Source organism: Hyperoodon ampullatus, assembly GCF_949752795.1.
Source record: "Hyperoodon ampullatus genome assembly, chromosome: 13".
Classification (NCBI taxonomy): domain Eukaryota; kingdom Metazoa; phylum Chordata; class Mammalia; order Artiodactyla; family Ziphiidae; genus Hyperoodon; species Hyperoodon ampullatus.
In genome coordinates, this window is record NC_136926.1 from 64531631 (window position 1) to 64559137 (window position 27507).

A 27507-nucleotide genomic window follows, 5' to 3' on the forward strand; every position below is an offset into this window, starting at 1 on the left:
GTGTAATCATCACTGTGTTGCAACAAATACACACATAAATAGAGCGTGCACGGGAAGAGAGTGGGGCAGCCCAGCCAAACGATGGATAAATGAGGATGCCTGAGGCAGGGCCTAGGATGAGCCAGGACACGGACTGTGGATGTATTTTTTCTAGACGTTCTATACCAAGCATGCGTTACTATTATCATGGATGCAAATGTTCATTTATTGAGAAAAGAGAAAAATACTATTTTTTAAAAAAGAACAGGAGATGCCATCTTGTTCGGAGAATGACTCAACCACCAGCAGCCATCTCTCCACACACACTTCTCTCTCTTCCCCCCAGACTCAGAAACATGATTTCCTCCCATTTCCCGCATGTTCCATGGGCCTGACAAGCAGCAGGGATGGTCCTCAGAGAAACCTGTGGTGCTGAAGGGGCACAGACCACTCAGCCCCAAAGTGCAGGCTGGAGGGATGGCCCCATTTCACAGGGTGGGAGACTGAGGCACAGAGAGATGAAATGACTTAACTACAGGCCCACGGAAAGTAGTTGGTGGGAGCGACCGTAGATCCTTAATTTCAGCTTGGTGATCTTTTCTATTCTATATACTGCTTTATTGAATTTATAATTATCATCACCATCATCATCAATATCATCCATGGGCATAGTATTACTGGCTCACAAGGGCAAGAGTAATCATTTTTTGTGTGTCTTTTACACACAGACCTTGGGCCCAACAAGTCCTATACCACACTGACCAGTGGGTGGACATCCCGCAACTTCCTTGACCACTGCTGCCCACACCCTGGCTGGCCTGTCGCCTTCACCTGGTTTGAAGAGCAGAGCTCTAAAAGCCTCTCTGTTGCTGGCGCCTCTTACCCAGCCTGCAGTGCACTTTTAAGAGGCATGCTCTTTAGGGAGCTAATTACCTAATTAGTGCATCTAGAGGAAGGCTAAAGTTATGAGGCTGATAATAAGGCAAAACCCATGAAACAATTGTGCCAGGCGACTCCTTGCTGTCAGGCTCGTTGTCTGCGTCAAATTATTAATTATAATTCTTAATCACTCCTTTTCCCGTCAGAACCCCTGAGATTTAATTCGCCTCATCGTTTGGCCCTCCTAGAATACAGGATTCTGAACGCCTTTCTTCTCCAGGGTGATGGGGGTGGGGGATGGCGACATCTAGCCATGCAGCCTGAGAGCACCTGTAGATACCCGCCTGGCCGCCGAGGCCAGGGTCTACCCACAGCCAGTGGGTCCTGTCCTGGGGAGGATGTGCTTGGATAGGAAGCCCAAGGAGGGGGTCCAGGATGGGGCGGGGATGTTGGCTGGGCAGGGGGAGCAGCACAGGACAGCTGTTGTTAGCAGTCTGATGGGGCCATCAGGCAGAAGAGAAATTAGGCCGATTCCATTGCTCCGTGGACAGAATTAGGATCAATGGGCACGTTGTGTGAGGTTCGATTGGAACAGAACAACTTTCTGACAATTAGAGCTGTGCTAAGGTCGGCGCGAACTGTCCAGGGGGAAAGCAGTCTCCGCGGGCCGGACGCGTTCTGGCAGCTCATGGATCCCCACCTGCGAGACACAAGGATTCCCCCCTCTTGTGTGCCGCCTTCCATCCTAAACTGATTGTAGGTGTCTGGGTCTGTCTCTCTCCCCCGACTCCCACCCCAAGGCCAAGACGGTGCCTGACTCAGGCCTGTGTCCACATCCCGCCCCCAGCCCCTCTCACAGCCCCTGGTGCTCAATGAACATAAGTAAATTTGAGTTGAAACAGAAAATGAGCCAGCTTCATCAAATCATAGAAGTCCAACACGGATATGAAATAGAATATTTGGATTGGAGGAAATGTCAGCGGGGACTTAGCTTTACTTTTCTCCAAGGACTGGAATAAATTTATATAATATTTGTGAAATGAACAGTTATTTTAAGGATTAAAAAGTCAATATGAAATTTCAAGAGTCCTTGGATGGCATTTTTTCCCTTTTCTAAATATTTGGTAACCCAAGGTGAGCTACTACCCAGGACTGTTCTGATCCTGTCGTGATTGTCCAGAGGAGGGGGGCAGAGGCGGGAAGCCCTGTGTGGGGCTTGGCCGGAAGGGGGTACAGGAGGTGTGCTCTGTTTAACCTCAGACGTGACAGATGATGACGTGACCTTTTTGTGGATGGACTTCCAATGCTCATTCATTTTTATTTTTATTTCTTTTATTATTATTATTTTTTTTGCGGTACACGGGCCTCTCACTGTTGTGGCCTCTCCCGTTGCGGAGCACAGGCTCCGGACGCGCAGGCTCAGCAGCCATGGCTCACGGGCCCAGCCGCTCCGCGGCATGTGGGATCCTCCTGGACCGGGGCACGAACCCATGTACCCTGCATCGGCAGGCGGACTCTCAACCAGTGCGCCACCAGGGAAGCCCCGCTCATTCATTTTTAGACTAACTTTGTCAAAATAGAAAACAATATATGTGTGTGTGTGCGTGTATATGTATGTATGTGTGTATATATGTATATATAAAACAGAAGAAACTCAGGCATAGCCAGTCAAGAAAAAAAGAGAGTAAACACAAATACACAATATTTCTTGGCAGGCAAGTTAGCAATTTGGGGCCTTAAAATTATTAGGTACATTCTCTTCGAGCTAGCAATTCTATTTCTCAGTGTTTATCCTAATAGTTAAGTATGCGCAATGGTTTTTATTACCTAATATTAATCTTAGTACTGTTATGCCATGAAAGAAATTTTAGATGTCCAAGAAAAAAAGGTTAAATAAAATATCTGATTGTACATTTATACAATGAAATTACTTGTAGTCATTAAAATAGTACAGATAAGTATTTTACTGACATGGAAATACTCTATGTGGTGACATATAAAAACAGTGTTGCACAGAAAGATCCCAATTTGTTTAATAAAATATATAATCACAGAAAAATATCTGGAGTGATATAAATTTATAGTAATAACATGCAGTGGGAGGATTACAAGAGTTTAATTTTCTTTCTTTTTCTCCTTTTCTTTCTTTCTCCCTTTCCCCTCCCTCCTTTCCTTCCTTCCTTTCTCCCTCTCTCTTTCAACAATGGACATGTGTTACTTTTATAATTAAAAAGTTTGAGATTATGTATGCTTTTTCCAGGAAAAGAGCATTATTACAGATGGTTGAGAAAAAAAGTTTGCAAAAGGTATGTGCAAATCTATTGTGTGTGTGTCTGTATATACTGAGAGAAACAGGAAAATATTTAGAATATCAAACAGAGGGTTAAATATCCTCTGTTTCTTATCTGTTTCTAAGTAGTGGGACTTAGAAGGCTTTCCCCATCTTTTCGTTGTTTATGTAAAATGTAAACGTAAAATTTTACATAAAATGTAAAAAGTTCTGAATGTAATCACTGTGTGGTCTCTTAAACGCTAAGTGGGTTTAGAGCTTTAGGCTTTAGGGAAGTGTCCATGCGGATGATACCTGGCCCATACATGTGGAGCACCCAACTTTGAGTGTCCATCAAGGGAAAATCTGCTCCCACAAAACCAGGAAGCTGATAGGGTGGTATTTCTTTAGGATTACCTTGAAGGTGTGCTTCCTGTAGTCCTGGGACCGGGCATTTTGTTGTGGATGGAAGTGTGTGCCATAAGGGGAAAGGCCCTGGACCTGCTGGCCAGTGGACCCATCTATGACACCAACTAACTGCAGTGATCCCCTCCAAGCCTCAATTTTCTCATCTGCTAAATGGAGATAATCCTCTCTGATCTGCCTCTCTTCCCAGGGCTGTGGATGGACAAGGAAAAGCAAAATTCCCCAGATGTAAGGAAGAACCATCACGGTTAGTTACTGGGAAAGCCAGAGACAAGGCAAGAAGATGAGCTCGACAGGGGATAATTAAGGTTAAATTGGCTTCAGAACCAGCTTGGACTGGAGTGCCTCCCTGGAACTCGCTCTATCCCACAGGGCTGGCAGGAGGCAAGGGGCAGGAAGTGCCCCATCTCACCTTCACTGGGGGTTACCTCCTGACCTAGGGTGTGGCTATTTTCACTTGGGTCAAATTCAAGGGGAAAGCCATGCAAAGCCACAGGTCTAGTATTTCTCTCAGAATCTCAGAAACAGAACATGTGCAAATGATGAACTCATCTTATCCTCAGACCGAGCCCTCAACACAGGTTCCATCTCAAGTTGCATTTTGGCTGCTGGTGGTGTAAACACAGCCCCAGTGATATCAGAACCACCTCCTCTGCTCCCTGTGCAAGGTGTGCTCCCGTCCCATCATCAGGGGCTGCACCAGGAAGCGGGCTGCTCACCAGTGCATGGGGTGGCTTGGCTCTGGGTCTCTGTTTACTTGTCTGTAAAGTGAGGGTTGTGTTGTCCCAGGAAAGGCCGTTTCTACTTTTGAGATCCTGAGATCCATCACCTGGTGATCTAGAGGCAGTAGTGCTGTCCTTGACAGAAGTCATCACAGTCCTGGGATTGATCTCATACAGGGGGGTCTGGAGGTAAATTTACAGGCGGCAGGACTATTGGGCAGGAAAGGAGCTCAAGAAAATGTGCAACTCTATTGGGGAGGACGTGGGGCCACTGGGAACTGATGGACGACTGGCAGAGTGATAATGGGTACAACCTCTCTGGAACACAATTTGGCATCATTTTATGAAGTTGAACATGAACACTCCCTCTGACCCAGCAATCCCACCCCTAGAGACACTCCTGGACACGTGCTCCAGGAGACACATGACAGCATGTTCTCAGAAACGTGGTTATTAATAGCAGAAAAACCTGCAGACATCTTCAGTGTCATTGACCCAAAACTGGATAGATAGGTTGTGGTATATTCATACCACAGAATACTATTCGGTGGTGAAAATGCATAAACCATGGCCAGCTGCATCCACATGGATGAATCGTAGAAACATAATATTGAGTGAGAGAAGCAATCGCAGAAGAAGACACGCAGTTTGATTTCATTTATGTAAAGTTCAAATACTGGCAAAACTACCAATAACTTTTTTTCTAAATTGTGGACAAATATATTAACATAAAATGTGCCTCTTTAACCATTTTTAAATATACAATTCAGTGGCATTAGGTACATTCACAATGTTGTGCAACCATCACCACAATTTCTAAAACTATTTCATCACCCCAAGAGGAACTCTGTATCCATTAAGCAATAACTCCGTATTCCCCCCTCCACTCAGACCCTGGGAACCCCTAATCTACTCTCTGAGTTTATGAATTTGCATATTCTAGATATTTCATGTAAGTGGATTCATACAATATTTGTCGTTGTATGACTGGTTTATTTCACTTAGTGTAACATCTTCAAGGTTCATCCACGTTAAGCATGTATTAGAACCTCATTCTTTTTATGGCTGAAATATATATATGAAATGTATATATTACCAGTTCATCTGTTAATGGACACTTGGGTTGTTTCCCCCTTTTGGCTATTGCAAATAATGCTCTCAACATTTATGCACAAGTATCTGTTTGAGTCCCTGTTTTCAATTCTTTTGAGTATATACCAAGGAGCAGACTTGCTGGGTCATATGGTAATTCTACCTTTAACTTTTTGAGGGACTGCAAAAATTTGTGGAGTCCTATATAAGTAGTAAGACCATCAGAAAAGCAAGGGAATGCTGAACCCACAAGTCAGGATAATGATTACTTCTGGGAGAAAAGAAGGGGATGCCGTGGGGGAGGGACACCAAGGAGCTTTAATACTTTTGGTCACGTTCTATTTCTGAAACTGAGAGATGGGTTCAAAGGAGTTTATTTTATTCCTCTTCACAACCTACATACATATGACAGATATTTTTCTGCATGTATCAAATGCTACATTAAATAAAAAGAAAAATGTAAAGAAACGAGTCCACTATCCTGCACCCTAATAGGACAGCAGCATAGACCCTAGTGTCCTAGCTCCTGGCGGGCGGGAGTCCCCCACTGTGCTCAAGGTGTAGTCAAGCTCAGAAGTCCGGCGTCAGCCCAAGTCTTGCTGCCTCTCCCACTAGACAGCAAGCTCCTCGAGGGCAGCAACGGAGGCTAGTTTATCTCTGGACTCTGGCAAGTAGTGCTTGCTCTACACGTTTGTTCAATGAATAAATGAAAATTTCAAGATTTCTCAGTAGCCTTTTCCCAGAAGGTAACAGCTGTGGCTTTCAGAAAGCCTCCCTTCTATCCACACCAAATGTTTCCAGACACGATCTTGAGGCCACCTTCTCTCTTCAGTCCTGAGGGCACATGAAAAGAGGGGTTGTCAGGCCCAAAGTCATCTCTGCCCCAGTCTCTGATGCGTCTGCTGCTTCTCTCACTGCCCCCTCCAGTCTCTAAGGCAGCTCACTGGAGCTGGCCGCGTGCTGAGCCTCCCCAGTTCATGGTCCGCTCCCTCGGTGCCAGAGTCTCTCCTATTTCCTGCCTCTTGCCAGAGCCTCGGAGGGTCCCTGCTCTGCCCTCTCACCTCTGCCAGCTGTCCTCTGTGTGTACCACCTTCAGTCCTAGCCCATACTTAAGAGTGAGCCCTGTACATGCCCACGGACCTCTCACTGCCCAGTGCGGGGGCGGGGGACACTGGACAAGCATGGTCCCTGCATTGCTGTGACACAGTGAGAAGCTGACAGTGCTGAGGGATGGATGGCAGAGAGCCACTGGGCCTCTGGGCCTCTAGGTCTGCTTTTACCCCGCCCCTCCCTCTGCTGCTGTCCACCCCAGGCAGGGCACTCACCCTGCCTGTCACACGGAACCAATTCTTCTAACATAACCAACCACTCTTGGCCGAGGATCCTCTCAGGCATAGCCCTTCCGCTTCTCCTCCCAGCCCGCGACCCTGTGCGTTCCCACCCAGAGGTCCCAGGCCCTGGACATACAGAGGCTGCCTCACAGAGATGGCCCAGCAAGCACTCGGAGATCCAGGCGGGAGCCAGGGCCAAGTCTTCAGTATAAAACCATACCCATCAGAACTCCATAGTCCCTGGATGAGAGCTGGGATGGCAGGGTCCCAAAGGGGTGTGGCCATTCTCCCAGAGATCCTTGCAGATGCAACAGGATGGACATGCACCTGCCAGTGGCTTCCCACGGGCCACAGCCTCTACCAGCACTGGCAGGTCACCTTTTTCTAGTCTCGGTGCCTCGAAGTTCCCTCCCACGGGGCATCATCTTATCTGTCTGTCACCACCCTGCCTGGGACCTCTCTTCACGTCCACAGAACTAAGCAACACCTGTCTCACCAAAACTTTACTTTAACCATGACACTCCCGGCTCAAACGCCTTCAGTGTCCCCCACCACCTCCTGGATTTGGTTATTCGTTCACTTACAAACAACAATGAGCTGGTCCTAGGCACACTCACAGGCTGTGCTGAGAACAAGGACACGAAGACCAGGAAAACATGGCCCACACTCCCCAGCCTGTCCCTCGAAGCCCTCTGCCGTAGGGGCCCTCCCTACGTATCTGGGTGGCTCCTGCCTCTCCCCTAATCCAGCCAAATGGGAATGCTCACTTTCTGAGGACACCTGAACCTACCACCACTGTGTGCTTCTTCCTTCCGTCATCTCTCATCTGCTGCTGTTGAAATCCTTCAAGGCCCTGTTCAGGTGACACCTCCTCCAGTAAGCCTTCCTGGTTAACCCTATCAGAAGCTCACATCTGAACGAAGAAAGCAGAGGGTCTGCATCACTTGGTCTATCCAGTTCTTCCCCAGTCATGTTGGGAGAGGAAGTCTGAATTGCCCCAAAGGGCCTTATATTCTTCAAGGGCAGCAGCTCTACTTTCTAATTCTTTTGTGTCTCCCATGGCACTTAGCATACCTCTGGGCGCCTGAGCAAAAAGCTGTGACCTAGGAAAGGACTTCATCTTTACCTTTCCGAAGGGCGCAGTGATGTAACTGGCCTGGAGAGGGGTTAGAGCTATGGATCTAGCCAGTGGCCTCCCCTCACTCCAAGGACCCTATAGCCATAGAAACTGCAATATTTTTAAGAAAAATAGGCTATATCAGAACACACCAGTCTCTTCACGGACAAAGCCAGTTTCCAGCTCTTTATAAATCACAAGTCTTTCCTCATCGTTATCTGAAATGCAGATGCTTCAAAAGTGAAAAGAGTGTCTTAGAGGCAGGACTGAGCAGAACCCATAGCCGAGGTCAGGAGATGAAAGGTAAGAGAGAGGGAGTAATGAGTGCCAAGCTACAGATAAGAGAGGGCTGTCCTGTCCCTCAGTTTCTGCCGTATTGAGAGGCAGTCTGCCATGGTGGGTAAGGGCATAGGTGTCAGATGGAGATTCATGGGTTCTAATCCTAGCTCAGCCACTTTCCCGCTGTGAAAGTAGGCAAGTTACCTGACCTCTCTGGTCTCATTTCTTTCATCTATAGGATGGAAATAATAAATAGTCTCTCACTGGAAGGTTGTGAAGGTTCAACAAGTTAACAGAAACAAAGCACTTAGAACAGCGCCTGGACCTCTGATCATCCGCCCTGAGTCAGAGGCAGCTCTTACTGTACAACAAAATATCTCACTCATTTCACCCCACGAAACATTATCTGTGGATGGAGCCTTTATGACATCTAATGAGCTGTCCAAGTAGAATGAATCTTTAGTAAAACAGACCAAACTCCTCCTCAGGAAGACACTACCAATTCATATTTTCTTCCAGAAGACATGGGTGGAATGGGTGAAAATATGTTTCCCTGTACCTTTGCTTGCCAGCTCTGGCTATTCTAATTTTTTTTTTTTTTTTTTTTAACAAAGCTTTGTGAAATTGATGAGTTAAAAAAAAAAAAAAAAAGGTGGTATCTTGGAGATTTACCTTGACTTTTTTCACTAGAATTGAGGTTCAACATTACCTCACTTGTGAATTGGCCATTTGCCACATGTGGTCTTACATTTGTGAACTGTCAGTTCCTTTTTCCCCTTTAACACTGCTGAGAGTTATGTATTTCTCTTAAGGTTTACAGAAACTCTTTTTATAGGGTTACTATATTAACTTTTTTGACATATGTTTTACAAATGCATACATATGTTTTTAAACTTTTAAAATAGTAAAATGTTCACCAAGAGACCTAAAATATTTAGTCTTTGCCTAATCATTTCTATTCTAGCATTTTATCCTAAAAAAGAATCAGACTTTTTGGAACCAGGATGTTCATTCTAGTGCTATTTTTAATAAGAAACATTGGAAATTACCTAGATATATAGCCCTTAGGGTACACTAATGTGAACAAATATTATGAAGCCGCTAAAATGAGATTTTCTATGAATGATTAGGAAGTGCTCACAGCTAAAATGCTAAATAATAAGAGCAACATAATGTCCAGAATAACCCAATTTGGGTAAATTTTTAAAAATACATATGCTTTAACAAAGGTTGCAAGAAGATACACCACAATATTGATAGCGTTCATTGGAGTTATTTCTGAGTGATAGAATTAATGATGCCTTAATCTTCTTCCTACTTTTCTGCTTTTCAAAATTTTCTATAATAAATGTGTTATTTTATGTATTTCTAAAATAAAGATTTACGTTTATCCTGCCAGTTTTTCAAAATCCAGATGCCTCACTCAGAGGCCTGTTAAAACGCAGATCACTGGGTCCCACCCCCAGAGTGTCTGATTCAGGAGGTCCGAAGTGGGGGCCTGAGATCCTGCATTTCTAACAAGTTCCCGGGTGACGCTGATGCTGCTAGTCCAGGGAACACACTTTGAGAACCATGGCTTTGGACTAAAGGGTATTTTTTCCTCCTGTTGCCTAATTTTCATCTAGGTTGAGAAGATAAAGAACACTGGCACCTGATCTTCTTAATCTTCCAAGACTGATTGCTTCTACCAGGAGAGAAAGGAGCCAGACACCACAAGCCCAGCGGGCAAGCATCCGCATTCCCACTGCCAACCCCACATTCTTGGAAGACCTACATTCCATGCATTCCTTCCCTGAAACTACCAGGCACCTCCCTTTCCTTCTCATTTTCCAACCAAATAAACTTGGGGAATGAAGGCATTTCTCATTAGTATTAGCTCCCACATTTTGAATTAACTTTCACATGTGACGGGGGTAGGGGAGGTGGTGGGCGGGATCCTCCCAGCCCATCTGTAAACTCCTGGTGAGCTCAGGGCACCTTGCACAGGCCCATCAAATGTGTGTTGATCTGACTGGGTCCTTCCTTCACTCCAAGGACTGTTACAGGGTGGGAGGACACGGTGGAGAGCAGGATTGGCTGGGTCCTACCCGCATGAAGCTTACACTCTAGTGGGAATATATATAATATCACAAAAACATGAATAATGATCTCATTGGTGGGCATGAGCATGCTGAGGAAAATGAAACAGGGGAATAGAACTGTAAGTGCCGGGGTTGGGGGCACTCCTTTAGTTGGGGACTCAGAGAGGGCCTCCTAAGTCTGCAGTGTGATGGTCCTATGTGAAGTCAAAGGGACAGGGCAGGACAGATCTTGCTGGGCTCTCAGGCTAGTGTTTCTCAAATGGTAACATGCTCATGGCCCAGATTTTTTTTTTTTTTTTTTTTTTGCTGTATGCGGGCCTCTCACTGTTGTGGCCTCTCCCGCTGCGGAGCACAGGCTCCGGACGCGCAGGCTCAGTGGCCATGGCTCACGGGCGCAGCCGCTCCACGGCATGTGGGATCCTCCCGGACCGGGGCACGAACCCGTGCCCCCTGCATCGGCAGGCGGACTCTCAACCACTGCACCACCAGGGAAGCCCAGCCCAGAGATTTTGACTCAGTAGGTTTGGGAGGAGATGCTGCATTTCCATCACGTTCCTGGGTGGGGTCCAAGCTGCTGGTCCAGGGATCACCCTCTGAGTAGCAAGGCCTTAGTCCATAGTAAGGAGTTTGGAATTCAACCTAATTACAATGAGGGGCCACTGAGAGTTTGAAACTAGAGAGTAACAGATCGTATTTATGTTTTCAGATGATTCTGAGGGACAGAATGTGTGGGAGAGCTTGAGAGGCAAGAGTTCAGATGGGAGCCGAGGACACTGGACCACTGGAGGTGGCAGTGGAGGTGTGGAGGTGTGCATGATGCAACCAGGACTGGCAGGACAGGCTGTGGGACTGGACACCGGGGGAGGAGGGGGAGGTGGAAGCAAAGGAGATTTAATCTGTGCTGAGCCCCACCCTCCCATCAACCCATCAGGGATTCACTTGGGGACTTTTGGCACCAGCTACACGCAGTCTGAGTTCCAGGCCCTCCCTGACTTGCCTGCAGAGGCTGCTGGGAAGGCACGTGGTAAGTTTTCACACTTGAGTCCTGGAGCACCAGCTCAGAAAGGAAGGAGCACGGCTGCAGTGTCGGTTGGGCTTTGGGAGTTTCTGAGAGAATAAGTGGGCATCTCAGGAGTCTGACGGGAATCTTGGCTGGCAGGGCCCTCCCAGAACTGCCCCTGGTCCTGAGGCTCTTCCTGGGGAGGGCAGCCACTTCCCATTCCTGCTGCTGTATCTCCTACAGAGTCAGGCCCAGGAGCACTGTTCTTTCCCATCTGCCACTCCAGGTAAGACAGAGCAACCCTTGGAGACAGAGATCCAGGCCATCAGCCGGGGCCATGATCCAGGCATGACGGCTGGGGGAGAAAGAGAAGGTGGACCACCCATCTGGTGGCAAAATCATTACATAAGCAACTCTCAGGTACCCATGGGTTTGCGTTTTCACAGCCAGTACCCTGCCACTGTCGCCAGAGCCTTCTGGTCTCAGCACACGCCAGCTGCTCTGGCTGTGTATCCTGAACCTTCTATAGCCTTCTACAACTGCTCTATCCCTTCTTGTTTTCCTTTAAGGTTAGCTTAAAAATATGTGTGTTTACTGTATTATATTGTATATTAAAGGGCAATTTGAAAAAATGCACACACTAGACCCCCCCACATCCCCATGCTCGCGCTTCAATACACCTGATTCCGTTCCCTAGTTCCCTCTGGGCCGCATTCTATGCATTCCTGTGTATACAAATGGGATTCTGGACTTAGGTGTGTGTGGAACTGATGGGCAGTAATTCGCATGGAAGCTTTGGGTTGAGTGAAAGAGCTTGGCCTACAGGTCTGGGGACAGGCAGGAGAGACAGCAAGACCGATGCTGTGAGCCCCGACCTGGCTTGGGAGGCAGGTCCAGTCCGTGAAATCAGGGCTTAGAGGAGAGGCCGAGGACGTGGGGCCCTGGTGCCAAAGGGAAGCCGAGAGGAGTGGAGGGCTCTGCCGGCACATGGTGGCTCTGGTGTCCGGAGGGCCCTGGTCACCCCAGGGAGGTGGTGCTCTCACCATGCAGAGGCAGAGAGGCTGAGCTGCCCTGTGCCTGGGCCGGTGCACACCGTGGTCCTAGGTGACCCGCAGCACTGACGGGCGGTTCCCTGCACATCCTGCCAGGGAGGTGGCAGGGTCCTGCAGTCAGGCAAGCTGAGTTTGGAGCCATCAGATCTGGCTTAGACCAACCTAAATGTCGATGGTGACAGAGGAATGGATAAAGAAGATGTGGTACATGTATACAATGGAATATTACTCAGCCATAAAAAAAGAGTGAAATAATGCCATTTGCAGCAACATGGGTGGACTTAGAGATTGTCGTACTGAGTGAAGTAAGTCAGACAGAGACAGAGAAATAGCATATGATATCGCTTATATGCAGAAACTAAAAAGAAATGAGACCAATGAATGTATTTACGAAACAGAAACGGACTCACAGACTTAGACAATGAAATTATGGTTACCGGGGGGGAAGGGTGGAGGGAAGGGATAATCAGGGAGTTTGGGATCAACATGTACACACTGGGATATTTAAAAAGGATAACTAACAAGGACCTACTGTGTAGCACAGGGAAGTCTGCTCAATGTTATATGGCAGCCTGGATGGGAGGGGAGTCCGGGGGAGAACGGATACATGTATATGTATGGCTGAGTCGCTTTGCTGTGCACCTGAAACTATCACAGCATTGTTAACTGGCTATACTCCAATATAAAATAAAAAGTTAAAACATAAAAAAAAAATCTGGCTTGGGAACCGGGATCTACACGACCAATAGTGATGCCAGCACAGCTCAGTGGAGGCACAGCTGGGTGGGCACCACAATTTTTGTTCTGTTTCTTCGTCTTTTAATGGTGCTCCATAAACCCACTTCCATGTTGCTAGGCACTGTCTGCCTTTGTCCTTTTCATGGTTTATGATATTCCATGAGTGGACTCCGACAATTGATACTACCATTCTCCTCTTTTGGACTACATGGTTAGTAGTTTTTTTTTTTTTCTCTCTCTTGTGAAGATGTAGTGGTTGTTGTATCTTTATTTATAGGCTCATAGCTGCTGAAGCAGGGCGTGTGGCGGGTAGAGGGCAGGGACCATATATGCTGTCCTGCCCGAGCGCAAGTTCCTCTGTACAAGCGGCCTCTGAGCAGCTGGTACTATTACATCCACGGAGCCACGTGGTTCCAGCCGATTCTACCAAGAGGGCTCAGAGCAGCCAAGGGTGGTGAAGGCTGACTTCATACGTTACAACTTGCTCTGGTGAAGTATCTGAAATGCGCAGCACCTTGCAAGGAGTGGGTCGGGGCAGGGCATTCCAGGTGAGGGCAGAGAACCAGGCACTTCAGGCTCGTGGGGACCAGAGGCCAAATTAACACAAGCAAGATTCTCCTGGGTCGGGGGGGGGGTCCCAGCTTGGGGAGGTCTCACAGCCCAGGATTCCTGTCCAGCTGTACATACATTCCACCCCCCAAGGGAGAAAACTGCCCACGTCCTGTTGCTCTGCAGCACCGTGCTGGCTTCATTGGAGATGCTCAGTAAATGAATGAATGAGTGAACAGATGAGATGGTAACTTATGTAACTCATACAGTCTTAGTCCCATCCCCAGGAAAGTTAGAATATTCCCTCCCAGACCCTGACTCCTTGCAGAAGGAAGGGGTGTGGATCCATGGCCCAGGGGAGCCTTTCCCTGGGGCTCTGTCCAGAGGAGCTGACACCTTGAGCTGTAACATCTCCTGCCTGGCAGCTGTGGCAGGGGTGATCGGTCCCCAGGCACAGAGGCCTCCAGCAAACCTATCTGTACCTCAACATGGATCACTGACTGCTTTATGATCACCTGTCTTGTGCTCAGTTCCACGCTAGGGGCTGTGAGGGTCAGAGAGCCATACAGGATATATGGATATCCTGTCTCCAGGGAGTTTACAAACTGAGAAGAATGAGCCATATACAGGCTGCAGAGGGCACAGATGTGAGCCACCCAGGTTCCCCCTCAAAAAGGACTGGTGGCCCAGCTGGTGGGAGTGTGGTCTGCAGTCAGCCCTCAGCCTAGGACCGCCCGCCAGGATGGCCTGGGCTGCAGAGCCACCCAAAGGCATACCAGTCCAGGGACACACACATTCCAGGACTGCCTGAGGTCCCAGGGGCTCTATAAAGGCATGGGACAAACCTGAGGTGGCCATGTGTGCTCCAGATGACCCCGCGGGGATGGCTGAAGCTGAGGGGCTGCATCACCAGCTTCGTCTCTGCCCTGCCTGCTCCCTCCCTCAGCATCCTGCAGGGGTGGATCCCCAGGGCACATCCTCACACTAACATCCTCACACTAAACTCTGCTTCCTAGTCAGCTGCCCAGAGTCCCCAGCCTTGGAGAAACAGGGACTATAATACCGAAAGTAATTCACAGACTAAATTCAGGCTTAATTCTGTAGTTTAGCCTCCGAGTGCTGTAAGAACAGTGGATGTATTGATAGTAATAAACGTTACAAGACGCATCCTTAACATGCAGTTCTTCTTAGGAATTATTATGTAAGTTTTTATTAATTAACTTGTAAAACACAAACACATATATATTATAGTCTTGTTTATTACTAGGAAGAGTTGTTTCTGTTGTATTTTATGTATGATGCTCAGCTCTGGGGTCCTTGATGGACAGGAGGTGGTGTAGCCTGGGGACAGTGAGGACGTCTTTCCTGCAGGGCTCAGCCAGCCAGGAAAAATGCCAATTAAGGCAAAGCTGTCTGTGAGGAGTCATTTTAGTTGTCACGTTAACCCTACGACCTGGGGATCACAGGCTGGATACTGGCTCCCCAACTCTTCAGGCAAACTGGGCCCCTTTAATTGGCATCTGTTCCTTCCGGGCGTGGTGACCTCTCCCTAGTAATGCTGAACTTTGCAGGGTTGATGAAAAGCCAGTGAAGAGCCAAGCAAAGCCTGAAGTCTGTCTGCCTGTCTGAGACCCTCGGGTGACACTGGAATGGGAAGGAGGTGGGAACGGTTTCCTTCATGTGAACATGTAGGAGACTCTGGGTGGCATCTAACTCATCAGAAGCCAATAGCACCTGCTGGAATAGAATCTGCACCACAGTCCCCAGAGCCAAACAAAATGCAACCAACCATCTTGAAGAACCATGATGTTTTGCTGCTAATTACCATTTTCAGGTGCTTTTGCTACCAACTTATTGTTTATCTTCTTATTGATCACATTAATCATTACTACAGACAGGCTGCTGGGGGAGGGGGTGGGAAAGAGTCTGCATGCCCACCCGTGCAGTCCTGGCCAACAGGACCAGCTACCAGGAGTCCTGACTGTGTGAGGACCACAAGGGTCTTTGGGGCACAGTGATGCAGGGGTTTGGGGGCGGTGGCTGGAGGGTCTCCGGACCTTGGGATGAAGGCCGGGGCACCCACCCTCACTGGCTGAGACACTGGGAGTCCTCACGGGATACTGCTTGGTAGTTTTAGTTTGGTGTCTGTGAAGTGCTCTCTGAGCCAGCCCTGGAGGAGCTTGACTTCTAGGAGCAAGGATGAGGGAGAGGATGGAAAAGCAAACACGCCTTTTGGGGAAGTGGACAGGAAGGGTTTTCACTTTAGTTGGGGAGAAAGCTCCTTGCTATCACCTCTTTCCCAGCCCCTCTGCCCCAGTAGGCACAGCAGTGGCCAATCTGGGGACAACCAGGAGGAAATCTAGGGCCAGGTCAAGGCAGGCGTGGTGGCTACTGATGGAAGCCCTCAGATTTCCTCAGTGGTGGCGAAAACATACCATGATCACGGGCAGAAAAATACCATGATCACGGGCAGAAAAATACCATGATCACGGGCAGAACACAGGAGCCCCTGGACAAAGGAGAGGTTCTTGGTGGGGTTGGGTGGGTGTGTCGGGACCCAGAAATTTGCTATACGGAAGTGCTGAGTTGAAAGCTATTTTCAAAATTACGGCTACTGTGTGTTAGACAAGGTGCATAATTTATCTTTTTAATTCCTTCATCAGGTCAGGAGGCAGCTATAACTTTCCCATTGTACAGCTGAATACCTGAGGCTCAGAGATTCCAAGAAGTCCACGGTGACCTGACTGGAAAGTGGATGAGCTGAGACTGGAACTCAGGTCTAAGTGAGTCTTCCCCAGCAGGTGCCTCCCACTGTGGAAGCCGTGGAAGGGACCTCCCTCCCGAATGGGACTCTGGACAAGGTAGTGTCCCAAGAAGGAAGGTTCCCCAGCCCTGAATGGCGTGTCTTTTCTTGGCTGCCTTCCAGACATCTGTTCTTGCACCCCTGGGCCACTGACTGCCAGTCACCTTACTGGGGAGTCCTCTCGGTCATATGAGTACGGACAGCCCTCTCTGCCTGGGACACCACCACTCAAAGCAACTCGTTTCCCGACTTTTCCATCCTGGTACTCAGATCACAGCAGGCTGGGGAAGCGAGATGGAGGGTGCTGGCCATATGGACCTAAGAGTTGGGAGATGCAGTCAAGCACCATGGCAAGAGTGTGGTCTTGGGGGTAAGCAGATGCATATTTTGCCTCCTCCATCTGCGAGGAAGAACTTTTGGAGCAGGAGGTCCTGTTGAGGCCCTGACATTGTCTGCTTGGCCCTTCATTAGGTGGCCCCAGTGGACTAGGCCATCCAGGGCATTGACCCTGGCCAGGCAGCCCCGGGAGACACCGTCCAGCAGATGTCCGTCTGTCATGGTGTGGTCGCGCTGCTGTAGTCAGTGGTGCATTCTAAGAATACGTGACGTGGAGAACCCTTTCCCTAGTGTGTTTCGGGCAAGCAATCCCACCAGGGTCCTGCAAAGAGCAGGGCCGTGGGTGTGCCAGCACAGGGCCACTGCAGGAGCAGTGTGTACTCTGGGAAACTTTACAGACATGGCTGGGCCATTCTTTTATAACATTTGATCTCTTCAAAGGATGGTGTTTAAAAAGTTTACACACTGATGTTTTCTGTTTCCTTTATTACCTCTCATGCTGATTCCTCCCCACCTCCATTATGACCTGCTCTGAATTGATACCTGATAATAATGATTTTGAATAACCCATTCTATGGTAATTCTTCACTTTCCTTAGTCAACTGACTTAGTCTAAGAGCAGGCCAGAATTTTGTCATAGCTGGGCCTTATTAAATACACCAGAATAACTGTATCTTTAATCTACCCACCCCCTGACACCCTGGGACTTGACGACAGCCCTAGTGTGCTGCCCTCTCTCTCCCCATCAGAGCAGGCCTCAGAGCCCGGTCCTGCCCAGAGAGACCCTTGGCTTTTTAATCGAGTGACCTGAAACCGACTGTGGACTCGCACCTCCACTACTTCCACAGGATGCTGCTCAGTTTATTTCTAAAATTTCAGACAGTTCCAGCCCCCAAGGGAGATCCTGGCCAAAGGGATGTCCCCATCCAGCTCCATGTCACCTGGAGACACCTGCTTGGAAGAGGCCATTGTGCTGCATTAGAGTTTGCCCTGTCCAGCTGGTGAAGGCCAGCACTTACTGGCCGGGCACTGAGGGGTGCTCGCATTCCGTCCGCACAGCAACCCCGTGAGGTTTCATCCCCATTTTACAAATGGGGAAACCACAGCACAGAGACATTATGTAACTAGTCCAATGCCACAGAGCCTGTAAATGAGAACCAGGTCTTGAAAGAGGCCCCGATTGCAGAGCCTATGAGCTAAGAGGCTGTGGCACGCCGCTTCGCCTCTGGTCCCAGCTCAGGGCCTCTCCATGAAGCCTCCCCTGAGCCCTCTGACCCTCATCCCCTGCTCTGACTCTGAATAGCACCATCTTTCTGGACCAATTAGCAGAGTCTGTCACTTTTATAGACTCTTGTTTCATTTTCAAGTTCTGTCTTAACTGGGTAAACGGATGACAATCTTGGGAGGGCAGGGGCCAGAGAGCTGCATCTGCATCCTTTCTGGGGCCAGCACAGGACCTGGCACACAGTAGGGGCTGCTTCTGACCTTGCTGACTAGGCGTCACTTGCAATGGCCTCACTGGCTGCAGGGAAGGCCCCACCCATCCTCTGCTGGCTGCCCCCAGTGGAGGCTCACTTGGTCTGGCCAGTTCATCCCAGCGTGGGCCCGGGGTTGGCTGATGCTCAGCCCCTCTCCTCTGCCTGGGTCTGCAAAGAACTCACCACCATGTTATTGGAAAGGCTTCCAAGAGCTGGAAGCCAGGTTCACTCAGAGGGTGCACCATGGGAGGAAGGGAGGAGGGCAGGGAGGGACGGTGTAGGGAAGCGTCCCACAGCGGGAGCCCAACAAGGGAAGGCAGGGAGGAGCGGGCAGTGGACCCCACAGCTGGGTGTGCACCAGGCCAGCCAGGGGCCCACCGCGCAGGGTCCCGTCCTCTGGAGCACGCCTCCCTCTCCATCTCTGTGTTCACTCCGTTTGTTCCCCAACCTTCCTGGGGTCCAGTGCCACCTTGAAGAAACTCACCGGCCTGAAGGAAATCATCCCCACCTGCCCAAACATTAACCTGCGGTCTGTTTAGTCCAGCTTGTCCTTTCAGAAGCCCCTGGTTCTCCCTGCCATGCACCCAGACTGACAGTCCTCCCCAAGGGGCCCTCATTCTGGTCACTCACCCTCCTCTCACCTCACTGCCCCCACCACCCTGGGGCCAAGTCTGTGCCCAGGCCGCACAAGCAGGTACAGATGCCACTTGATTAAAGTGGTTCTAGGAGGTCCCCATTCCCACAGAAACTGCCTCCACACTCCGCCCGGAGTTACTGTGCTTTATCCTCACACCTGAAGTCCCCCCACTTAGAAACTTAAGTCTCCTCTTTCAAAGACAGACACCCCCTGAAGGGGGTAATGCGGTGGCCAGAGGCTTTGGTAGCTTCGTGTGGGTTAGTGTAATGGATTGGCTTTCTCCTAATAACTGGGTCAGATCATCAGAAAGAGAGGATGGAGCGGGAGTCCTGAAGGGGTGCTAAGAGGCTGGGTGGGTGCAGTGATTCTGGAACAGAATGATTCCCGGATCGGCAGGCTCCATGCAGGTGGAGGAATTTGAACAGTGAAAGAATAGCATGAAAAGACCAGGAAAAAAAGTTTTGCTGCCCTGCACAAGTATCGCTAAAAGGGAGTGATGAAAAACTAAGGGTTGGGGCTTCCCTGGTGGTGCAGTGGTTGAGAGTCCGCCTGCCGATGCAGGGGACGTGGGTTCGTGCCCCGGTCCGGGAAAATCCCACATGCCGCGGAGCGGCTGGGCCTGTGAGCCGTGGCCGCTGAGCCTGTGCGTCCGGAGCCTGTGCTCCTCAACGGGAGAGGCCACAGCAGTGAGAGGCCCATGTACCACAGAAAAAAAAAAAAACCACCCCAAAAACTAAGGGTTGAACATACACTCAGGGGGTCTTCGTAACCTGGTTAGAACCCCAGAGTTTAGGCAGTCCATACTCAGAGTGGAATGTTCACCTAAAACACACACACACACCCCCCACACCCCCTCTCCAACACAGAATCCAAAAGAAGATACAGCGATGCCCGGAAAACTGCCTCAAACATATTTCCTTCCAAGCTGCCAGCGGAGGAGGCCCCACAGATCAGTAGGAGGCAGATCAAGCCCGTTTCCTTTTATTGAAACTTCTCCCCTTCTAGAATTTCTCCTTCTCTGCAGGTCCAGGCCACAGAGACATTAATCCCCATTTAAATGAACCTTCAAGGTTCTTCCTTCATTAGGAAAAAAACCTCTCAAAACACCCCCAAGCAGCGGCTCTAATGTCCCCGAGTGTATGTTCACCAGGGCGGGAGGGAGGGGATGGCTCTGGGCCTCACCTGGCCTCGTTCTTGTTGGGAGGCAGATACGTGACTGCCCCCCACCCCGCGCTGCTTCCCCTCCCTCCAGCGGCTTTAATAAACACTGATGATTTCAGTCCTTCAAGCACAGCTGTCCTGCGAGTTGTCCAGTCAGGGGTATGGGGTGGGAGCCAAGGGCTGGATCTCCAAATAAAGCAGCCCTCCCTTTCCCGCCTCCGCCCGCCTCTCCCGAGCAGGTGGGTGTTGAGGAGGAGGGCACTGGCTGAGACCAGGGATGACAGGAGCGTTTTGTGAGCCGCCAGCTGAGGGCAGAGCCCCAGTGGGGGAGGGGGGAGGAGCAGACCTTGCAGACAGGGTTAGAGGTGAGGCCGCCCTCCAGACATGCCCTGAATTCAGGCCTCTCCACAACCCTCCATCCAAATCAAGGGGCCCTGAGAGGGCACTTCTGGAGGCTAGCCTTAGGCTGCCTCTCTGGTTAAAATATGTGGCACAGTATTGGAGGAGAGAAATGGAGTGTTAGTCAATTCGTCACCTATAGGAGCTGTGTGGGAAGTGGCTAAATGGCTAAATGGATGAATGAATGCATGAATGTCTGACACTCTGGGCTACTATTAGAAACAGCAGTAAAAGAAGGGGAGGAAAGCTATGGGGACTTCAAGGGAGGTGGGTAGGGATGCTACTGAGGGGAGTGGGAGAAGAAAGGGCTACCAAGTCATATTCTACCTCATCACCGTGGTGCACACAGCCAGCCAGGCAGCTCGGACCCTCAAAGAGCGTGACTCCCTTATCAAGTAACTTCCATTTGCATGACTCCTGCTAAATCCTCCTCCAAGAAGTTGGGACAATTGTCCTCTTAGAATGTGACAGTCAGAACTGTCATAGCTGAACTTCAGAAACCATCCACTCAAGGGCTCTCTGAATGTCTTTTCAGCAGCAGAAGCTCCCTTGTACAAATAAAATTTCATGCAAAAACAGACTCACCCTGAACTGTTCTGCTTGAATCAGCTCCATGAATCCCTTTGGAGACACCAGTCTAATCCAACGCCTCGTTTCGAGAAAGGAAACTGCAGCCCAGAGAGGTCAGCCTGTGTTCTCACTCTCCATCACAACCGCCTTCAGGCGCCTGGTCCCCTCTGCTGAGCATCTACTTCAGTACCTCGTGGGTGGGGCCCGGCACATGTAATCTTTAAAAGGTTTCATAGGTGATGACCACCTGGAGTCAGGTTTAGGAACTGCTGGATTAAGCACTGCTTGAAAGTGAAGAGTAAATTAGTAGCTGGGCCTGATCCCAGCTGCTTGACAATGATATCCAAGAAGCGATTGGAATTCATTTCTGGGACTGAGGTCTGCTTGTATTGAACTTGATGCCACTGACTGAGATTTTAGCATGTTCTGGGTGAAAGGATAAGTTTTCATAATCTTTGGCAGTCTTTCAAACTAGGGGAGTCCCCCCTCAACCACTCGGCTCCTATCTACCTCTGTTAAGAGTGTGACTCCAGTCAGTCCCATAGGTATGACAAGGGGATGAAATTATTTCACTGTGGAGCTGAAATACCAGTGGGAAATAGAGCACCAGCCACACCTAGCAGTTTTGCATGAATCAATGGATCTTGTCAGCAGCTCAAGGCCCTAACAGGAATGGGACGAGGTGGCCTTGTGTTGCCCGGCTGCTACCTGGTTATGACGTTAGCTCTGCAACAGTTTTATTCATGGTCCCCAAAGTGTCATTTAACATAATAAAAAGATCAGGATCTTAGTCGTCTCCATCAAAGTCCCAAACATTGAACAGCTTGCCCAATGAATGTCACATTTATTTCCCTTCAGGTCAATTTCTTCCTTTCCCAGGGCCTGGCTTTCCATCAGCAGCTGCATCTGGATCAAGTGGGGCTGAGGGAGCGGGCCCCACTGCTGGCTCTCTGGAGCATTCCTTGGGAAAACAGAATGAGAGCACCGACCCCTGCATTGTCCCATAGAACAGTGTCACACGGTGCGACCCTGCACTGTCCCATAGAAACTTATAGGGAAAACCTGGTGAGAGGTCTGGGACATGCAGAGGAAACACCAGGCTAGGTAGGATGATCAAGAAGTTGAAATACATGGATCTCACTATAGGTACGGCAAGCAAATGTGACTTAGCTGATTCCAGAATATTTCCTGGGTGCTGCTTCCTTGAGCATATAAACCCTTAGAAAATAGGATGGCTACAACGAAAAAGGCAGATAGTAGCAATAAATGTTGTCAAAGATGTTGAGAAACTGGAATCCTTACACACTGCTGACGGGAATGTAAAATGGTGCAGCCACTGTGAAAAACAGTTGGCAGTTTCCCAAAAGGTAACACATAGAGTTACCATCTGACCCAGCAATTCCACTCCTAGGTATATATCCAAGAGAAAGACGAACCTAAGGCCAAACAACATCTGTGCATGAATGTTCATAGTCGTATTGACAAGAGCCAAACATGGAAACAACCCAGCTATCCATCAGGTGATGATTGGATAAATAAAATGTGATATATCCATACAAGGAACATTATTCAGCAATAAAAGAAATGAAATACCGATACACGTTACACTGTGGATGAACCTTAAAAACATTACGTGAAGTGAAAGAAGTCAGTCGCAAAAGGCCGCATATTCTATGATTCCACTGATATGAAATGTCCAGAACAGGCAAATATATTTAGAGATAGAAAGTAGATTTTTGGTGACCTAGAACTGGGGAGTTGGGGTGAAATGGGGAGTGAGTGCTAATGGTTAGGGGTTCTTTTTGGTGTGATGAAAATATTCTAAAATTGATGATGGTGAGGGTAGCACAACTTTGTAAATATACTAAAAACCAGTGACTTGTACACTTTAAGTGGGTGACTTGCATGGTATGTGACTTATATCTCAATAAAACTGGTATTAAAAAAAAACCCAACAAACCTTAGAAAAGTTCCTGTTATTTAGTTTCTGCTAAATAGAGGCGTTCTCTGCTAGACTTCCCTAGGGCTTAAAAGAAGGCACGTATCAACAGGAATTAGGGGCACTGTCACCTCTTACTTTTACCAGTAGCTTCACAGAAAACAATGGATCCACCCGTTAGCTCCAGCAAGAACAAAATTATCAGCCAGAATCCACAGCCAAAAAAGCAACAGCCCTGAGTGCACGTGTGCACATATGTGTGTGTAGGCAAGGCAGAATTTTTCTGAAGGCCAAGTTCAGCTCTGTGATATTATTTGGGAAGGTCACGTGTACATCTGCTTCTGGTTTGTATCTAATTTGAAAAAGCCGACACTGACTGTGTACTCTATCATTAGGCAGTTTTTTCAGTTCCGTGTCTCGGTGTTGCTCTACTCAATTTGTTCAGAGGATGAACTCACTTCTTGACAGATGAAGAACATCCCGCCCCGGGGTTCTGGCCCAGGAGGGGCAGGCTTCGGTTGTGCCAGCTTTTCCCCTTCTGCACCTCATGTGACCCGAGCCAGGCCACTACTGGAGAAGAGTTCTTACCCCCCGGGAAAGCTTCCTTCTTGATCGCTGGCCTCCTGCAGGTGGAGGAGATGCGGGGGTGACGAGGAAAGGGAAGGAGGCCCACTCTGGCTGGTCCCCTTCCAAGCAAGGCCCCAATGGAGGGGGCCTCCCAAAGGGAACAAAAGGGAGTGAGACAGGAGAGCACACATTCTTCTTTTTCTAAACACAGGCTCGAGATGGACAAAGGGAAAGTTAAATTAGGCTGCAATTTTGAAAGTCATCCACTGAAGATAAACTCTCCCTTCAAAGGAATTACTCATCTTACTCCATCGTGGTACCTCGGGGTCTATCAGTATTCAAATTTATGAAGCAACGACATGCAGCATATATAGTACAAAGGGCCCATTTCATCACCCCATTCCTCAAGTTATCTGTTTTTTGCTAAGTCATGAGAAGTCCAGCAACTTAAAAACCAAAACAAAAACCAACAAGCGCGCACGAAGATGGAAAAAAATCCTTGGTGGAAATTACTAGGAGGCAGGCAGCTTCAGAAAGGAAAAAACACAATCTCTGACTAATATGAAGGAGACTCCAAATTGCTCTTGGCAACAATCTCTCAACCCCAGATTCCCCTCCCTCTATTCATCTCCACAGTTCCCAGCCAAAGGAAAATAAACTGAACAGCTCTCTCCCTGGCCCAACCTGTAGGGCTGCACGGCTGAGCAAGCGCTGAGCAAACAGACATCCCCATGCAATTATCCACCTGTGCAATCGCTGTAAACATGGGGCAGCCAGGCGGGGGCTCACTGCTCTGATCAGGCTGATCATCTCAATATTAGGAGAAAAATGCCTTTATTCTGTCACCACGACATCAAAATGGAATACAACATGATCTTTTGACCTCAAACCCAAGAGATTTTTTAAAAAAGGAAGAAAAGAAAAAATAAGAAACAAAGAAGAAAGGAAGAGGAAAATCGTCCTCCCCAGAAGAGTTGGTGCCAGTTCTGAAGAAGTAAGCCTGCAGAACATCCCTCAGATGGGCTTAGCTTCAAGGCAAGATTTATCAGTTCACCTTCCTCACAAAAGTGAGAGTTAATTTTAGAGGCAGTTATCTTACACCCATTATACCATTCAAGATGGAAGGAGAGTTAACAGGCCAAATGTCCTGAAATATTTATGGCCGCTCTGTGTCAAAGATTCATCTGACACCGTTTTATTAGGACAGATATGTCTGTTCAGCTAAAGCAGAGATGGACAGGAGCATCGGGAAATGGCATTGTGAGTGGAGATATAGCGGATGGAGCACCATCTTTTCAGTTGAGTCCTGAAACACCCTGGCAGGCGGGCGTGAGCTGTTCTGAGAGCTATGGACAGTCAAGAGACCTGGGTTCTAGTGCTGGCTTCACTACCAAGTCCTGTGAACATGGACCAGCTTCCCCAATGGTAGGATGAGGGGCTTGGAGCTGCAGCTCCAGCCCTGAGAGTATGGAAGGTGCCATTGCAGCCGCTGAGGAACGAGGGTGGGGGCCGGGAGTGATGCTCCTGGGGCAGCTCTCAGCCTGGCTGGCACTGCTGCAGAGAGGCACCAGTCCTCCTAGAGGCTGCATAGGGTCTTGTCCTCTCCAGTTTCGATGCCCAAAACTAAAGGCTCATCTTAGAACCCACGACTGTAAACCAGTAATCTGAACAGCAGGGGCTCAAACAGCTTCCTAGGCACTGTGTGCACTCCAGGGACCAGTCCTCATGACTGCAGCATGGGGACACTCACCATTCCAACTGCCCACCCCTCGTCTTCTCCCAGCCCCCCTGCTGCCTCTCCTTCTTCACGGCCATGCTTCTGTAGCACCTTCTCACATACTGTCTCATTTCATTCACTCAATACTCACTGAAGGATGTACTGTTACAATTACTATTCCCATTGACAGAGGCCAGGAACCAGGTCAGATTTCACTTACTAATGTATGCCAACACTTAGCATGGTGCTTGGAATCACACATTAGACAATATAACAGTTGTTGAATAAATGATTGACTGATTCAATGGAAAGAAACTCAGGTTCAAGAAGGTTAACATTGGATATAACACATACTATTTTGTACAATAATTATACCAGAGTGATGGAGTCCTGTCTCCTCAGCTAAAATGAAACATTCTAAAAGATGGGTGGTATAATGGGTAGCTTGGATTCCTGGTTCTGTTACTAAGTAGCTGGGCAGCTTATTTAACCCCTTTGAGCTTCAATTTCCTCATCTGCAAAGTGGATCTAATGATTCATATCTGATGGGTTGTGTGGGTTAGAGGAGATAAAGTATGCCAAGCACAGTACCTGGCACATGGTAGGTGGTCTCTGAATGTCCCATCCCTCTCTTCCCTGCCCGTACCCTCTTTGGCTTATCTCCCACAGCTGACACGGCAGGATAAGCCTCAAGTTCTATGACCTCCAGGCCTTTGCTCTTTTGGTCTTCCTCCCTCAGGGTCCTGCCCCAAAGCCTCCTCTTATTTTAAGCCTTTGTAGACCTCTTTGGCTGCCAAAGTGCCTCTTCTCAGATCCCAAGATGGCTCTCCCAGTTGTCTCTCAAGGAAAAGTTGATTCAGGGAAGGGCCCAGTGTGTAGCTTGTGTCTCTTTTGACTTGTTAGAAGAGATCTGGAGATCTATCCAGAGGAGGTCCCTGAACCCTTCTAATTCCTAGGATTTAACTGGGTGAGGGAGTGGAGCTGAAACTTGAACCTGGCAGGACCATTGCCCTTCCTCTCCCTCCCCTTCCACAAAAACTTCTATGACTCTGGAGAAAACTGCCTGATTGTTTCAACCACTTCCTTTACTTGTTCATATTCCTGCATTCGCAGGGATTGGAAGGGGTACGCCACCCGTCGCCCAATGAATCGCGGGAATGAGGCTGCCTCCTGTGCAGAGCCCAGTACCAGGGGTTAAAAGAAAAAGGGCAGCCGTCCCAGGCCCACCGTCCACAACCGGGACAACAGAAGCCAGAAACCAGCACGACCAAACCCGACGACCCACGGAGCCCTGACCACAGACACGAAGAAAGCTGCACCCGCTCGACTCTCAGCGCCGGGGTGTGTGTGTTGTGTGCGGGGGGCGGATGTGTGTGTGCAGGCTCTTTCCAGAGTCCCTCCCAGGCCAGCCCGCGGCCGCTGCGGGAACCCTGCTGCAGGGAACCCGGCGGTCGCGAGGGCGACGCGGGTTGGGGCGCGCGGAGCCGGCCCGTCCCACCCGGACCCGGCCACCTCTGGAGCTCCGGGACCCGGGCTTGGCTCCACCGCCCACCCACGCCCAGGTCAGGGAACAGGGAAGGGTCCCCACCCACCCGGTTCTGCTGGCGATTCAGCCCGGGACGGCGACTGGATTCCCTCGGGCTCGCCCAGCGACTTGTGCCAATACCCCTTTCATTCCTGCCCCTGTCCTGACTTCTGCCAGGAGTTAGTTACCTTGGCTTTCTCCCTGCCCCCGCCCCCAAGTTTTGCATCTGACATAGGGGAGACCAAGCTTTTTTGGGGGGGGAGGGTCTTGAAACTTACAATGTCTATCGACCACTACCTTCCGGAGTGCCCCTCGCACTCTCCGCTGTCCCCTTTCTGCCACCCCAAAACCTGCCGCGAGGGCCGCGGGCGCTGAGAACGCGATCAGAGTTGCTGTATTCCGAGTCCCCGATTCTTTCCTGCGCTGCGCTGGGAGGTAGGCGGCCGCGCGCCCCTGCATTACCGCGGGGGGCCCTAGCCCCGCTTTCCCAGCACGCTCGTTTCCAGCCCAGGCGCGGCTTTGAAATTCCTCGCGGACGCCGCCGCTCACGCCCGACGAGGGCGAGTCCGAGCCACCACCCGGGCCAGGCGTCCCCGCAGTGCCCGGAGAGGGGATGCAGCCGCCGGGCGCCCGAGGCGCCTCCTCCCCGCCCCCGCCTCCACGGCCGCCTGCCCGGAGCCCCGAGCCCATCCCAGCCCGCTCCGGCCGAGGCCGCCGCAGACCCACCTGGCCGCCCCGGGGACGCCGCTCGTGCCCGGGTCGTGTCCTGAGCGCCGCCAGGGTCCCGGGCTGGGAATCCACGCGGCAGCGCTGCTCAGGGGAGCCTGCCGCAGCCGGCGGGAGGTTGTCATTGATTCGTGC

The 27507-nt window shown here is 49.6% G+C and overlaps 1 long non-coding RNA gene across 1 annotated transcript; it reads right to left on the reverse strand.

Annotated features, from left to right (window-relative positions):
- Positions 1-5725: 5725 nt before the first annotated feature.
- On the reverse strand, positions 5726-27507 carry LOC307062280. Its single transcript, XR_013811214.1, has 2 exons — positions 27373-27507; positions 5726-6201 (listed from the first exon to the last, which is right to left on the reverse strand). It is a non-coding gene; the product is annotated as an uncharacterized lncRNA (long non-coding RNA).